This window comes from Phalangium opilio, unplaced genomic scaffold (assembly GCF_054372755.1).
Source record: "Phalangium opilio isolate 3A_F unplaced genomic scaffold, DU_Popi_V2 ptg000031l_1, whole genome shotgun sequence".
Classification (NCBI taxonomy): domain Eukaryota; kingdom Metazoa; phylum Arthropoda; class Arachnida; order Opiliones; family Phalangiidae; genus Phalangium; species Phalangium opilio.
The window spans coordinates 1507989-1525269 of record NW_028324158.1 but is presented as its reverse complement, the minus strand read 5'-3'; the positions used below and the strand labels follow the sequence as shown (position 1 = coordinate 1525269).

Sequence of the window (17281 nt, the reverse complement as noted above, 5' to 3'; positions counted from 1 at the left end):
GCCTCTTTAATTTTTTTTGGAAATTTAGGGTATATAAGGCTACTGATTCACAATAATTGATAGGAAAACCCGCAATGACTCTGCAAAGCATATGAAACGCGCCTGCAATGATCCTGCAAAGAATCTGAAATGCACCTGCAATTATCCTACAAAGTATCTGAAACGCACCTGCAATGACCCTACAAAGAATCTGAAATCCACCTGCAATGATCCTGCGATGTATCTGAAATGCACCTGCAATGATCCTGCGAAGTATCTGAAACGCGTCTGCAATTATTCCACAAAGTATCTATATCGCGCCTGCAATTATCCTTCAAAGTATCTGAAACGCGCCTGCAATGATCCTACAAAGAATCTGAAACGCGACTGCAATGACCCTGCAAAGTATCTGAAACGCACCTGCAATTATCCTACAGAGTATCTGAAATGCTCCTGCGAAGTATCTGAAACGCTGCTGCAATGATCCTACAAAGTATCTGAAACGCACCTGCAATTATCCTACAAAGTATATGAAAAGAGCCTTCAATTAATCTAAAAAGTATCTGAAACGCGCCTGCAATTATCCTACAAAGTATCCGAAATACGCCTGCAATGATCCTACAAAGTATATGAAAAGAGCCTTCAATTAATCTAAAAAGTATCTGAAACGCGCCTGCAATTATCCTACAAAGTATCCGAAATACGCCTGCAATGATCCTAAAAAGTATCTGAAACGCGCCTGCAATGATCCAAAAAAGTATATGAAAAGCGCCTGCAATATTCCTACAAAATATATGAAAAGCGCCTGCAATTATCCTACAAAGTATATGAAAAGCGCCTGCAATTAACCTACGAAGTATCTGAAATGCTCCTGCAATTATCCTAAACATTTCTGAAAAGTACCTGCAATTATCCTACAAAGTATCTGAAACGCGCCTGTAATTATCCTACGAAGTATCTGAAACGCGTCTGCAATTATTCCACAAAGTATCTATATCGCGCCTGCAATTATCCTTCAAAGTATCTGAAACGCGCCTGCAATGATCCTACAAAGAATCTGAAACGCGACTGCAATGACCCTGCAAAGTATCTGAAACGCACCTGCAATTATCCTACAGAGTATCTGAAATGCTCCTGCGAAGTATCTGAAACGCTGCTGCAATGATCCTACAAAGTATCTGAAACGCACCTGCAATTATCCTACAAAGTATATGAAAAGAGCCTTCAATTAATCTAAAAAGTATCTGAAACGCGCCTGCAATTATCCTACAAAGTATCCGAAATACGCCTGCAATGATCCTACAAAGTATATGAAAAGAGCCTTCAATTAATCTAAAAAGTATCTGAAACGCGCCTGCAATTATCCTACAAAGTATCCGAAATACGCCTGCAATGATCCTAAAAAGTATCTGAAACGCGCCTGCAATGATCCAAAAAAGTATATGAAAAGCGCCTGCAATATTCCTACAAAATATATGAAAAGCGCCTGCAATTATCCTACAAAGTATATGAAAAGCGCCTGCAATTAACCTACGAAGTATCTGAAATGCTCCTGCAATTATCCTAAACATTTCTGAAAAGTACCTGCAATTATCCTACAAAGTATCTGAAGTGCGGCTGCAATGAACCTAAAAATTATCTGAAAAGCACCTGCCATTATCCTTAAAAAGTATCTGAAACGCGCCTGCAATTTTCCTACAAAGTATATGAAACGCTCCTGAAATTATCCTGAAAAGTGTCTGAAATGCGCCTGCAATTATCCTACAAAGTATCTGAAACGCGCCTGTAATTATCCTACAAAGTATATGAAAAGCAACTGCAATTATCCTACAAAGTATATGAAAAGAGCCTGCAATTATCCTAAAAAGTATCTGAAACGCGCCTGCAATTATCCTAAAAAGTATCTGAAACGCGCCTGCAATTATCCTAAAAAGCATCTGAAAAGCACCTGCAATTATCGTACAAATTAAAGTATCTGAAACGCGCCTGCAATTATCCTAAAAAGTATCTGAAACGCGCCAGTAATGATCCTGAAAAGTATCTGAAACGCGCCTGCTTTTTTCCTACAAAGTATATGAAAAGCGCCTGCATTTATCCTGCAAAGTATCTGACATGCGCCTGCAACTATCCTAAAAATTATCTGACATGCGCCTGCAACTATCCTAAAAATTAACTGAAACACGGCTGCAATGATCCTGCAAAGTATTTGAAACGCGGCTGCAATTATCCTACAAAGTATCTGAAACACGGCTGCAATGACCCTGCAAAGTATCTGAAATGCGCCTGCAATTATCCTGAAAAGTATCTGACAAGCACCTGCAATTATCCTACAATGTATCTGAAACGCGCCTGCAATTATCCTACAAAGTATATGAAAAGAGCCTGTAATTATCCTAAAAAGTATCTGAAACGCGCCTACAATTATCCTAAAAATTATCTGAAAAGCACCTGCCATTATCCTAAAAAGTATCTGAAAAGCACCTGTAATTATCGTATCTGAAACGCGCCTATAATGGTCCTTAAAAGTATCTGAAACGCGCCTGTAATGGTCCTTAAACGTATCTGAAACGCGCCTGTAATGGTCCTTAAAAGTATCTGAAACGCGCCAGTAATGATCCTGAAAAGTATCTGAAACGCGCCTGCAATTATCCTAAAAAGTATCTGAAACGCGCCTGCAATTATCCTAAAAAGCATCTGAAAAGCACCTGCAATTATCGTACAAATTAAAGTATCTGAAACGCGCCTGTAATGGTCCGTAAAAGTATCTGAAACGCGCCAGTAATGATCCTGAAAAGTATCTGAAACGCGCCTGCTATTTTCCTACAAAGTATATGAAAAGCGCCTGCATTTATCCTGCAAAGTATCTGACATGCGCCTGCAATTATCCTAAAAATTATCTGACATGCGCCTGCAACTATCCTAAAAATTATCTGAAACACGGCTGAAATGATCCTGCAAAGTATTTGAAACGTGGCTGCAATTATCCTACAAAGTATCTGAAACGCGGCTGCAATGACCCTGCAAAGTATCTGAAATGCGCCTGCAATTATCCTGAAAAGTATCTGACAAGCACCTGCAATTATCCTACAAAGTATCTGAAACGCGCCTGTAATTATCCTACAAAATATATGAAAAGCGCCTGCAATTATCCTACAAAGTATATGAAAAGAGCCTGTAATTATCCTAAAAAGTATCTGAAACGCGCCTACAATTATCCTAAAAATTATCTGAAAAGCACCTGCCATTATCCTAAAAAGTATCTGAAAAGCACCTGTAATTATCGTATCTGAAACGCGCCTGTAATGGTCCTTAAAAGTATCTGAAACGCGCCTGTAATGGTCCTTAAACGTATCTGAAACGCGCCTGTAATGGTCCTTAAAAGTATCTGAAACGCGCCAGTAATGATCCTGAAAAGTATCTGAAACGCGCCTGCAATTTACCTACGAAGTATATGAAAATCGCCTGCATTTATCCTGCAAAGTATCTGACATGCGCCTGAAACTATCCTAAAAATTATCTGAAACACGGCTGCAATGATCCTGCAAAGTATTTGAAACGCGGCTGCAATTATCCTACAAAGTATCTGAAACGCGGCTGCAATGACCCTGCAAAGTATCTGAAATGCGCCTGCAATTATCCTGAAAAGTATCTGACAAGCACCTGCAATTATCCTACAAAGTATCTGAAACGCGCCTGTAATTATCCTACAAAGTATATGAAAAGCGCCTGCAATTATCCTACAAAGTATATGAAAAGAGCCTGTAATTATCCTAAAAAGTATCTGAAACGCGCCTACAATTATCCTAAAAAGTATCTAAAAAGCACCTGCCATTATCCTAAAAAGTATCTGAAAAGCACCTGTAATTATCGTATCTGAAACGCGCCTGTAATGGTCCTTAAAAGTATCTGAAACGCGCCTGTAATGGTCCTTAAACGTATCTGAAACGCGCCTGTAATGGTCCTTAAAAGTATCTGAAACGCGCCAGTAATGATCCTGAAAAGTATCTGAAACGCGCCTGCAATTTTCCTACGAAGTATATGAAAAGCGCCTGCATTTATCCTGCAAAGTATCTGACATGCGCCTGAAACTATCCTAAAAATTATCTGAAACACGGCTGCAATGATCCTGCAAAGTATTTGAAACGCGGCTGCAATTATCCTACAAAGTATCTGAAACGCGGCTGCAATGACCCTGCAAAGTATCTGAAATGCGCCTGCAATTATCCTGAAAAGTATCTGACAAGCACCTGCAATTATCCTACAAAGTATCTGAAACGCGCCTGTAATTATCCTACAAAGTATATGAAAAGCGCCTGCAATTATCCTACAAAGTATATGAAAAGAGCCTGTAATTATCCTAAAAAGTATCTGAAACGCGCCTACAATTATCCTAAAAAGTATCTAAAAAGCACCTGCCATTATCCTAAAAAGTATCTGAAAAGCACCTGTAATTATCGTATCTGAAACGCGCCTGTAATGGTCCTTAAAAGTATCTGAAACGCGCCTGTAATGGTCCTTAAACGTATCTGAAACGCGCCTGTAATGGTCCTTAAAAGTATCTGAAACGCGCCAGTAATGATCCTGAAAAGTATCTGAAACGCGCCTGCAATTTTCCTACGAAGTATATGAAAAGCGCCTGCATTTATCCTGCAAAGTATCTGACATGCGCCTGAAACTATCCTAAAAATTATCTGACATGCGCCTGCAACTATCCTAAAAATTATCTGAAACGCGGCTGCAATGATCCTGCAAATCATCTGAAACGCGGCTGCAATTATCCTACAAAGTATCTGAAACGCGCCTGCAATGATCCAAAAAAGTATCTAAAACGCGCCTGCAATTTTCCTACAAAGTATATGAAACGCGCCGGCAATGATCCTGAAAAGTATATGAAACGCGCCTGTAATGGTCCTGAAAATTATATGAAACGCTCCTGCAATTTTCCTACAAAGTATCTGAAACGCGCCTGTAATGATCCTGAAAAGTATCTGAAACGCGTCTGTGATGATCCTGAAAAGTATATGAAACGCGCCTGTGATGATCCTGAAAAAGTATCTGAAACGCGTCTGCAATTATCGTAAAAAGTATCCGAAACACGCCTGCAATTATCCTACAAACTTAGCAATTTCTGACTGTAACATGCATACAATATATTTGGAAGGTACAGTACTTGTAATGAGCCTACAAACATCCTGATTTCTTACGGGAGTTACTATTTCCCCTCTGTTTTCTAGCTGTAAGGTAACTATTTTATGACTCTAGAGTTGCTAAATTTTGTATACTGTTGTACTGAGTTTTCCAATGGAAGATATTTTTTCTGCAAAACGTCTAAAATGTTCTGCATTGCTCTCTGGAATCACCTTAATTTTGTCTGAGATTGAACATTTTTCAGGTTTATTCCAGTATTTTTCCAGAATATTCCAGTTTATTTGCAATATATTGCAGATTCTAAAAAATCTAATTAACAGCAAAAATGCAGCCGTAAATTTTTGTACGGGTGACACAAATTTACGGATAGTTTTGAAGGTCTACACATTTTCCAATGAACCCATTATGCAATATTTTTGTTAAGTTCTTAAAATAACTAGTTTGCTCAGATATAGCACCCCCAAATATCACACCCTAACGACGCTACTGACAGGGATGGAATCTTCCAGAGGTAATTTTTGCGGCCAGGGTTTGTTTATTAAATGCGGATAGTTTAATACCAACGCAAAATTTGAGAATAATTAGTTTTCGATTATAGAATTTTTAGCCGTAATGAATGATTTAAGTTCAAGAAAATTTTACCTTCACTCTTTCCTTTAAACTATATAACGCTTCAAAATCGAAAATTTGCACAATTAACAAAACAAAATTGAGCTGCTTACTCATTATTAATGAAGTCAATTCCTCTGCAAGGCGAGATACTCCTCTAACAGGTAAGAATACTGAGAAAAATGGGGTTCAAGGGTAAAACAATGGAGAAAGAACAAATTGATCAATCAAAAATAGGTAAATAAGAAGGTTCACATCATATAAACGAACCTTTCGGGTAAGGAAATAAAAGTGGTGGAAAAAATGGCATATCTAGCAGCTAAGAGTTGAAAGGGCTGGCTGTCTTTTCCAGTGGTAGTCAAGAAGGATAAATGAAGTACTCATACAAAAAAAAAGATGCGAGAAAAATCCCATTGATATTAACTTAACGTGCGTCTTAGAACTAAGAGTATTTTCTGTTTTGATCACTTGTTTCCGTTCAGTTTTGAACACTAGTTTTGCGTTCAATTTTGAACACTAGTTTTGCGTTCAGTTTTGAACACTCGTTTACTGTTCTGTATTGAACAAAACGTTGTGTTCGTACGGGGACACTCCAATGAACGCCACTTTGTTCAATATAGAACTAGGTTTTTTAACAGTGTGTTTGAACGCTGTGAATTTATTTACTAAGACTTCAATTTTTTAAACGTAAACTGAAGGCTAGACTTGTTTCTCTTTCTCTTCGAAAGAGCATATATTTCAATGTGGTACCATGTATCATCAATTTAATATGAAAACCCACTGTCAATTAAGTTTTCTAAATGAACACTACGTGTTAGGATTCTCAACGAAGAGGACTCGAAACACACAACTGACTGATTCGTCCAAAATTGATAGACATGAAGGAGCCGTTAAGAAAACTTAATTGCTCTATCTTCTTTAATATTATATATATTTTATTATATATTATATATATATATTATATTATTTTATGTTTTCTCTTGAATAAAAAGAAAGTATTCTAGCCCGTCTTCTTTCTTTGAGTTGAAATTCATTTACTTTAGTCGAAAAACCATATTTATTTTTTATTTTCAGGAAGAATTTTAACTACACTTACTATAGCGATAAGAAACCTGAATTTTAACGTCAAGATATTTATGCATACATTGAAGTATGATTTGAAACTTTCATCTCGTTATTGGAGTCAGGATTTAAGTTTAACCGATGTAAATTTTATTTACTGTCTATGTTTTTTAATATCTTACATATCCCGCACGAGTGTCCTTTCTGCTGGGGCAGCTTCTAAGATTAAACTTTGGAAAATCGTTTTCAGTTAGTTGTTAGTAGCATCCGCTGAATTTGAACTTAAGTAAACAATCAGGCTATGAACCTTCACACATTATTTGCATTTCGATGTCTTCACTCTGAAAAACCTTTCAGGTTACGTTTTATTTTTAACGTTTTTTATTTTGAAGCCAAAACTCTCAAAGACATTTTTTTATTTATAATAGTAAAAACTAGAAATACTGAATGGATAAAATTATGATCTCTTGTTTTATCCATAAAAGTTGAACAATAAAACCATTGTAATTTCTCGTATATGAAAAGAACTAAAAAAATTGACCAGTGCAATAGAAGAGCAGAAAAAGAAAGATTGGAAAGTATAGCTAGAGGGAAAAGCAAATATAAGAGTCCAAGGGTGTTGGGTTATCATAGAGCTAACAAAGGGACAATAAAGGAGGAGAGTGTGGGCTTTAGCTTCCAAAAGTCGACAATCACGAGAAACGGAGAATTACAGCAATTGGAGAACTTTGGGGTCTTGGGACGAAAAAGGGTTCGAGAAAGAATCCCTTCAAACCATTCTACCTGATAAAGAAGACTCGACAGCGGAGGACTGTCCCGTGCCCAGGTTTCAATACAGGAAATGCAAAAGTACGTTTCTTTGCAGTGTTTAGACGCGAAGGAAAAGAAACATGATAATTTCAAGCAAAATTATTTCTATTACACTTGAGCACAATAGTAGAGTATAGTAACCAGACTACTTAGTGGGTTAAGATCACTTCTCGTGAATATTAGGACTAATCAAGGAGGCCTAAAAGAACCAAATTTGTCTATGGATTTTTGGAACTATGAGGTTTTTGACTTTAGTTTTTGATTGATAATAGTGACCATTCACCGATGCTAAATATCAAAGTTTATCCGTACGCCATGATTTTGTGTCTATTTCACTGAACACACAATGACATAGGCCAACGATGAGTCTGTTCACTGTCATAATAATTTTGGAATTCTGATCATTTAACTGATTCATTTGAACTCATTCATTGTAGCATATTTCACGTACACTTATTTTTTTCGATCTTAAAGCCAGTTTTTATATTTTGTGCATTTTTTTCACCGTCCCTTCAACATTATCATTCAACAAAGCATGAGGTAGCGCATTTTCTACGTTGTGAAACCTTAACGTGAGACATGAAAGAGACCTATGAGATTCAGGAAATAAGCTGCTAAAGAAAGAGGAAATAGAAAAAAATTATCGCAATTGCCCGAGAAAGATGGCGCGAACCTTTTGGGGTTGAGCGCTCGAGCCCCGAGAAAACGATGGCACGATCGGGTTGGTCGTAAAACGGATCTCGCTGCTTTTTTTTGTGATACGTCCTTACAAGCCAACGACGGGGGAAAAGATAGGGCGAAACGATAACTGGGAAATAAAGGATTGCTCGGCATTCAACGGGGGAAATGGGCACCACCCATACAGCCGCAGCAAAAAAGATAAAAAATTCCTTTCGCGTCAAAGTCATTGTGTGTACGAGCACGTCCTAAACTTACTGAATGGACACCGCTAACATTCTCACTCGTTCGAGACGACTATTCAAAGAGGCTTAGAGATATTTCGATAATGATAAGTACTCCTCAAAGATATGTTCACCATATACCCAGTTTCGTTATGAAAGGGTTTGGTTTAAAGAAATACGTATAAATTATATGAAATTGGTTCTTTTAATGTTTTTTCTGCCCAATTGTTCAAAGTTTAAAGCAAAACTTAACCTCATAAATTTATTCCACTTTTGAAATTTTCTAATCTAAATGGTATAAAACAGACAACTTGAAACATAGCTACTGATAGTCCATGTCACTGTCGTTTACGTATGCGTGTTCTAATAACGTCCCTTATTATCTGTGGAATCGCATTCTTTCGTTGAATGGGCTTCCTTATTTTTTCTGTTTTTTTCCACCCAAATGTCCTGACTATCTTCAGCTTCCAAGACTTCTCTGTCAGCTACAGCCATGTTCGCACTTGCAGAAAACAGCAGTTTGAAGCGTTTTAAAAGTTACGTTTGACCGAAACTAATGGTCCAAAGCTCATTAAAAACACACTTACCCAAAGTTGCTTGCGAAACAACTTGGTTTTCGAGGCTAATTTATAGGTTTAGGGATATATATTTACCATAAAGTTTCACTTGGGCTAGAAAATAGTCTTCAGATTGCCTGGGGTAAGAATAGAGACAACCCATTCAGTAATCGGTAATTTTTGCACCAAATATTAGTGCTTAGTCATATTGTTCGAATGGTTAGAGATTAGACATAAATTTCATTAACTAAACCCGCACACAGAAACAAAATATTTGATTAAGTAAAAAGGTATATGTGAAATACTCGTATAAATATTAGCAAGTTTCTATATTGGCCGTTTTAATCAACTCTTCATTTGGTAATACTAATGTTTTGAAATCTTTATAATGAACTATACCATGTACGGATCAACAAGCTTGAAAAATATTCCTGTCATTCAAATTAGTTCAGAGGAAAAAAATATATTTGTGAATCTTAAAATTGTAAACGCCCTTTCCATGATCTCAATCCCTACTTAGTTATCTTTCAGCGTAATATATTTATCATGATTGGAGATGCATCTCTTCTAAAACGAGTATGCGGTACAGAAACATACACAAGTAGTGCCGTTGCAGTTGCTGTTATCTTTCGCTATTCACTTACACTATTAATTGTAAAGAACTAACAGCTGTAGAAGCCACTACACAGAATCCGTCTCTGCAAGCTGAATTAACGCTGTATTTTGTCTTTCTTGCACATCCATATATTCTAGATTATGTGTAACAATAACCAGTCATTCTCTTTTTATCCCATTTCCAGACAAAGCAGCTCCGCCTCGGCAAACTCTGTAATGGTTTTTTTTATATATATTCCCACATGCCGACACATTGCACGTAACAGAATTGATAATTTTAGGAATTTTCATTGCAGAAACAAAGACTCTTCGAGAGAGGGAACTACGTGTGTCTGCAGATTCTGTAATTACATTAAGATACTGTCAATACAGAACTTACAACATCACTTCCTTTTATTGACTTGCAACGCAGTGAACAGTGGCGTAGGAACGGGGGGGTACAAGGGTACATTGTACCCCCCTAAAATTCGACTAGGGCGCCTAAATAGGTCAGAAAGGGCGCCAAATTTATATTCAAAGGGCGCCAAAATGATACTGAAGTGAGAATATTTTAGAAAGTATCCCATTTTATCCTATAATTTCACTAATCTTCCTACATTTTGGGGATTTTGGAATAATTATTTATAATCCCAGCTGTATGACGTTTGAAACGCAGAATTAGCGACACCTCATTTGGTTAGATAAAAAAATCGCGGAGCTCGCTTCGCTCGCTCAGGAGATTTTTGCCTTCCATTTTCGCATAATTAAATTTAAAGAATTTTTGTAGGTTTTATTTGAAATGATAGCAATTACTTAGAATTCTGAGCTGCACTTCATTTTAATTTTGCCTGAGATTTTTCATCTGAAATGTCAAAGACCTTTAAAATATCTTTAATTATAAAAATCGGTTTTCAGTGAAAAACCTCTCTTCCTACCTGACCCTTTTAAATAGTTTGATTTGGTAATTTTCAGTCACTTTAAGTCTTTTTTGTTTATGGTTTTTTAATTATTAGTCTTTTTGCCTTCTGCGTGAGCCCTTCAGTATTTAATTAGATCAAGGTGCGATGTAACGCACTTTAAGGAATCTTACATTCACACTGAAATAGAATCATCCACACTTCAGGTCTTATCACTTACGAGTCCTATCAGGGGGTTATTATGAACTCCTGGTCCTATAAAATCCTATAATTTTACAATGGGAATCATATTTTTCATACTAAAAATTCTCTTAAAGTGTTTGTGCCCTGACTACGGGCAACAATGACTTGAAAAAAACTAAATCAATTAGCAATTATCTAAACATATCCAGAGAGGATTGATAAGATTGAATAAAATTTCATGTGCAGAAATGTTTCCACAACCAACACCTATCGGACACCGATTTTTGGAAAATCATAATAATTCACCATTTCATTGTGATTAAAGTACAATGTTTCAACCGTGTTCAATGTATTTTTCGACATTTTTCTTGTCTTTGGGGAGGGGGCGCCCAAATCCATGTTTAGACTGTACCCCCCTAAATTCGAAACGTTCCTACGCGCCTGGCAGTGAATACAGTTATTTGAGTAACTGCAGGCAGGCTGCTTTCATTTTACACAAGCATATCTGCAATGAAGGAACAATTGTCATGTGAAACGCTATTTTTTGTAAATGTATTTCAATAATATAACTTGGTAAGAATCGGAACAAGAAAGTATGTAGGTGAAATAAATAAGGGGTAAATCAAACTAGATGAAGCAGTTTCCTGTAATCATAGCTTTGGACACGAAGGAGCCACAGATTAGAGCAGTGAATTAAAGCTGTGAATCAAACGACAACCCCCAAGTAGTATTGTTCCATATGAGCGCCGCAAAGTTCTCAAGAATCTCGTGGCGTTTTCCACGGGTAAAATATGATCACGCGAAAGGCCGCCATTTATGGAGAGGGATTTTGTTTTTGACATAGCTATCTTGATCACGTTCGTGAGTGGGTGGGCCGTGTTTGTTGGTAACTGATTATCGTCTGCTTAATAATTCAGAGAATTAGAAAGCACAATTATAAAAATGGTAGCGTCTATACCGTGTTCTTTTAAGTTTTACAATACTGTCTTCCACGTTAAGAAATTGAGGTTTCCAATTTAATCAAATAGTGTCTGGCAGCATTGCACCTCCAAAAGTGGCGCTCGGTTTCACCGCCGAAAGAGAGGGACGGCCATCGCAGCGGCGTTACCTTAATTTAGACCAGCAGGACTAAAGAAATTATAAAAAAACGTTTTGATTTGGACTAAGACCGAAAAAACAAACGATATGTGTGAGGTTTATCAATTGGCTGAAGCTTCAGATATTGAAATTTTTTTTAGTTATTTTTATCCATTTAATCCTTAAAAAATATTTAATTCAATCTACTGATTTTACTGTTAATCGATCTATTCCCTCTAAATTAATTGAAAAAATTACATATCTACGCTTTTTCAAGAACAATTACATTTTCCGAAAACATTTTATCATGAAATTAATTATTTTGAAGGGAGTACGTGTTAAGAGCTCAGTATTGAATATTTGAAACACTCTGTCTAAAAAGACCAAGCGAACTTTGACATAATTCGAAAGGAAAATGTAAATTTTTAAAAGTCGATTCCAAACCACCCTGCACGAATTCATACATTTAATTTCGTATATCGAAATGCTACATTTCTAATGTCGCGACTATGAAGGAAAGGTTGCACTGCAATTTCCCTCTTCGTACTTTAGAGTTTTATAACGTCACCACCCCTTTCTACATTGTTGGCGTTACTTGTACACCGGTAACGTATTACGCATAATCATTTTAGCACGCGTAAATACCATTTCGGAAAACACACAGTGGCGAGGCCACCATTGGGTATTATCCCTCGCACCAAGGGTCACCGCCAGACGGTAACAAAGTTGACTACAGGCAGGAGGCTAGTCAACTTGCACTGCCTATAGCGGTGCTTCTGGGCGAGAGAGAGAAGACCTTAATGGCGGCATCACACCTGTGTTTTAATTCTCTGTATGTAATTTCTAAAATGGTCTACTCTCTTACAAATGTACACCGATTAGACTGAGTGATCGGTCCTTCAGGCGCTAGCGAGTGTCAAGCCACAACAATAATCATTCTTGTACACGAACGTTTTATAGTTTTAGGTTATTAAGGTTGGCGGGCAAGTCCGGAGAGTCATGTACCGTTCACTAATGTGAAAAGGTTTCGACCTATATGGTAATATTTGCTGGGTGTATTGCGTCGGCTCAGATGACCCAAAACACTGGAACCACTGGTGATTGTAAAATTTTATATATTGGGGAAATGGAGGAAGGGGGGGGGTTAAGTTAAGTGTGACCTTCTTCGTTTAACTGGTAAAGAATGGAGATGAATATAACAAGCCATTGGTACTGAAACGTATTTCTTTTTATGTAATCTTTACCCTTACCTTTGGTTATATACCGTTATCATATTTGTCCAGTGCTACAGATAGCTACCTACTAAATGAAACCACACAGGATAAACGATGTTGCTTTGTCTTAAATAGACGACATTAGTTATTTAGTTTATTAACTAGTCTGAACAAAATAAATTTAAATTATCATATTTTTTTTGAACATCAGTCTTCTTAGCAACTTACAGATTTAAACTTTTTTGGGTGCACATTTGAAAATTTGTCAAGCCAGCAACAATTAAATCTATGTCCGTCAAGGTGCTTACACGAAATCCCTTGAAAATAATTAATTTCATGATAAAATGTTTTCGGAAAATGTAATTGTTCTTGAAAAAGCGTAGATATGTAATTTTTTCAATTAATTTAGAGGGAATAGATCGATTAACAGTAAAATCAGTTGATTGAATTAAATATTTTTTAAGGATTAAATGGATAAAAATAACTAAAAAAAATTTCAATATCTGAAGCTTCAGCCAATTGATAAACCTCACACATATCGTTTGTTTTTTCGGTCTTAGTCCAAATCAAGACGTTTTTTTATAATATCTGTCACTTCAGTCTTAATGTAATTAAATTTTGAATAATTATGTTAGCTTTACCGTATATATATTTATATACGTGGGCTATTTATATATATAGGCGCTAGCCCACTTGCGAGAAGGTTCAAGGTAGTTTGACCATAAAGGATAGGTTTGACTAAATTGACTCTGCGAGACTTCAAAATTCCAATCGTGCCGAGACTGCCGACTACCGTGTAGTTTTAAATCTAACTTAATACCACTACCAAAACCTGGTACCACTTGGCAAGCCCTTCATTTGGGTCTAAACTCTAGAGTGATGCGGTTTATTGTGTTTGAAATAGAAAAGTTAAGAGTAGAAATTGGAAGAAAGCTTGAATTTTTAAACTGGTCCCGCCTCCATTCTCATCAAAAAACTTAATTATTAATTTTTTCAATTAAAAACTGGTCCAAGCAACCAATAAACTGGTTTTGGACCAGTGGACGTATGCTATTTCTAAGTCTGGTAGTGTTAAAATTGTAACAATACTAGGGCCGTGCAGACTATTCGTTACTATTTGGTCGGACCAAATAATTTGGTCAAAATTGGCGTTTACTATTCGCACCGACGAATCGAATAATGATTTTCAAAATTCTAGAATACCAAATAATGAGCTTCGAAAAACCGACTATTCTATAGCGGATAAAACAATTTGAAAGTGAATGTTTTTAACAGTCTATTGACCAAATTATTTGGTATTCGCAACCAGTTTTTGAATTTTTCTGTTGATTTTGTGAATTTGAGGGCGCTGTCATAGAGATAGAAACATAAATGTTATGCTCCTATCCCTATGGGCGGCGCTGTGATAGAGTCCGCTGGACCGTGGCCTCATAGATGACGTGACTCGGCAGACACAGCCTTAAAATTCTGACGTGGCTACTGTTAAGTATTACCCGCGTTCACCGAGTCGCGTGATCTAGGAGGCTATAGCTGGAATCAGCCACTCAGTCTTTAGAAGTTCATAGACAAGGATAAATCATTATCACTAACTATATTGAACTTCCTAATAATATGTCACTATAGTATACCTATTAAAAAATATAGTATCATGGAAGAGGTCATACATTGCAAAGCGAGTAGGGATATATTGACAATTAATCTAATTTTGATTAAAATAAAACCTTTGATTCGTTAAAAAATAAGTTTTCAGCTGTTCAAAAGTACCTTTCCGAGTCATATTATTTATAAATTTGAAATTTCGTAGAATAGTTTTATAGAAATTTAAATTTGGTCGAATTTTTGAACTTCACACTATTTGGTCAAATTATTTGGTCATTTTCCTATTCCGAGCCGAGAGATGGCTCCCAAAATCAGTGCTATTTGGTATTCGACGAATACCTTAAAAAGTACTATTCGCACAGCCCTAAACAATACTCCTGTTAAAAAGGCACAAATACTGTAAAATCCCCCCCCCCCCAAACTTTAAGTTTCGCTCCTTTTCAATGGCTCTCTTTCAATATGGGAAAAATGCTTTTAAATGACAATTTATTTAAGTGTAAGAATTAAACAGGAAAATGGAGGCTGAGTGTAAGATAAGTGTAGTTTTAATTATAATTTGTTAGTTTAATTATAAGGTATCCATGAATTTCCCAAAAACATTCGTGTTTTGGGTTAATTTCACATTAATTATAATTGATTAAGTTTAATTTAACGGTTTATCTAGTGTGGATACAAGTTTCCATAAAATATTAACTTTAATTGCAATTACCCTAAAATATGTAAGAGCTTTCGATGTATTTTAATGATGAATTAAATTAATTTGAAAGTGAAATAGGAAACATCTGTGGCTGTGCGAAAAACTTGTGATGTTTTAATCTTAATTTGAGCGCGGTTCGGGAGAGTGGATTAAGCTTAAAAGTATAATTTCTTGGAATTTTTTACCCTAATTGCAACGTTTAGTGAAGTTTAACATTTTTGCCAGTCATTATTTTACCTTAAACTTTTGAATTTCGCGCCAATTAATGTACTTTAAAGACAGTTTAAATTAACTTAAGTGTGAAATAGAAAACATTGGGATTTATACCAATGGCTTGGGTAGTTTTAAATAAGATTAAAAGTTATTGGAGTTTTTATCCAAAAAATGAATATATTTGGTTTAATTTCACGTTAATTATATTTAATTGAGTGACAATTAACGTAGGATTGTGTTTCGGCAGTGTATATTTAGGTTATAAAATTACTTTCAATAAATACTTCACGTTAATTGCAATTTTTAGTGGAGCTTTTGAATCTTATTTTACTCTACACTTTCGAATTTCGCGCCTATTAATGTATTTTAAAGATAATTTAAATTGACTTAAGTGTGAAATTGAAAACATGGGGCTATACTAACAGCTTGTGCAGTTTTAATCTTAATTAAGTATTTTATTTCAAAGTTACTCGAGTTCTCATCCAAATATATATATTTCATGTTTAAATTCACGTTAATTATACTTAATTAAGTTGAAATTAATGAAGGATTGAGGTTTGGCAGTGTTGATTTAGCTTACAAAATGAGTATCAAATCACCTTAATTGTAAAGTTTAGAAGAGTTTTTCATTCTTGCCAAGACAATGTGTTAAATTTTTATCATACCACGTGCTAAATTTGCGGTAACATAAAGATCATCTATAACATATGTTAATGAATGATGTGATTCTATAGTTTAGCTACTTTGGCTTCAATAACAGTAATTAAATTAAATACCTAAACAATTCATAGCAATTTAGAAAAATGAACAAACGGCAATGTGAACTGTGGAGATAGCGAACAACGTAACCCTCCGTTGCTGACGTGGTTACGTTGGAAAAATCTGCGCCGATGTAAACATGGAAATTATTTGACTAATTAAATTACATAACGACACTGTCCTCCTGGATTAATCAGACCACTGTTACTCATATTTATGAATTAACAAAATCCACTGTTGGTAACAAACTGCGCTAAGGTAAACACCACGAGTCTTTAAACTGCCGTAAGGAAAACATTTTAAACTTTTTGTCATCTTACCAGTAGCATTTTGAAGTTTTCGATCTTTTCACAGGGTGAAAAGCACTATCTTTATTTCAACACGTTAATAATTTGAATAGGTATGCCATTTTTTACATCAAATTGCAAGCGCACACGGTAAATACAGCATAAAAACCTAGGGTAGTAGGGTTAACCCGGTTAGGCTCTGTTTCTAGCATAAAATTGAGCAGACTATAATTTCCAATCCAAAACAAATGAGAGCTGGAAATCAGCCTTTTTAATAATCTTTAAAGAGTAACTAAAATAGGGTAATGGCAGCCCTCTGCCTTCGACTGTATTAAGCTCTATGGGGAAACAACATGGGGTGCTATTAGTCTATATAACTTAAGCCTTGGCCGTAAAGAACGTCGAAAAACTTACTTCAAAAGATATAAAAACCTCTATTAACTGTAATAATTTACCTGAATTACTTTTCTAGACGAAAATTCGACCTGATAACGACCTATTTCTTATTAAGGGTGCTACAGTTAATTAGAAAATACATATAAAGGTGCTCAAGCTCGGACGAAATACCAAAGTAATTTGTTAGTCTACTGCTAAGAAATTAGGAAAATCAGCAAGAAAGCCAACATTTGCAATTTGTCAACGTAACTTGTTAGCACCCACAAACCTAGGCCCTT

The 17281-nt window shown here is 35.9% G+C and overlaps 1 long non-coding RNA gene across 1 annotated transcript; it reads right to left on the bottom strand.

Moving 5' to 3' along the window:
- Positions 1-15993: 15993 nt before the first annotated feature.
- Positions 15994-16811, bottom strand: LOC149687042 (uncharacterized). The gene is made up of 2 exons (XR_016383605.1): positions 16641-16811; positions 15994-16443 (listed from the first exon to the last, which is right to left on the bottom strand). It is a non-coding gene; the product is annotated as an uncharacterized LOC149687042 (long non-coding RNA).
- Positions 16812-17281: the final 470 nt, after the last annotated feature.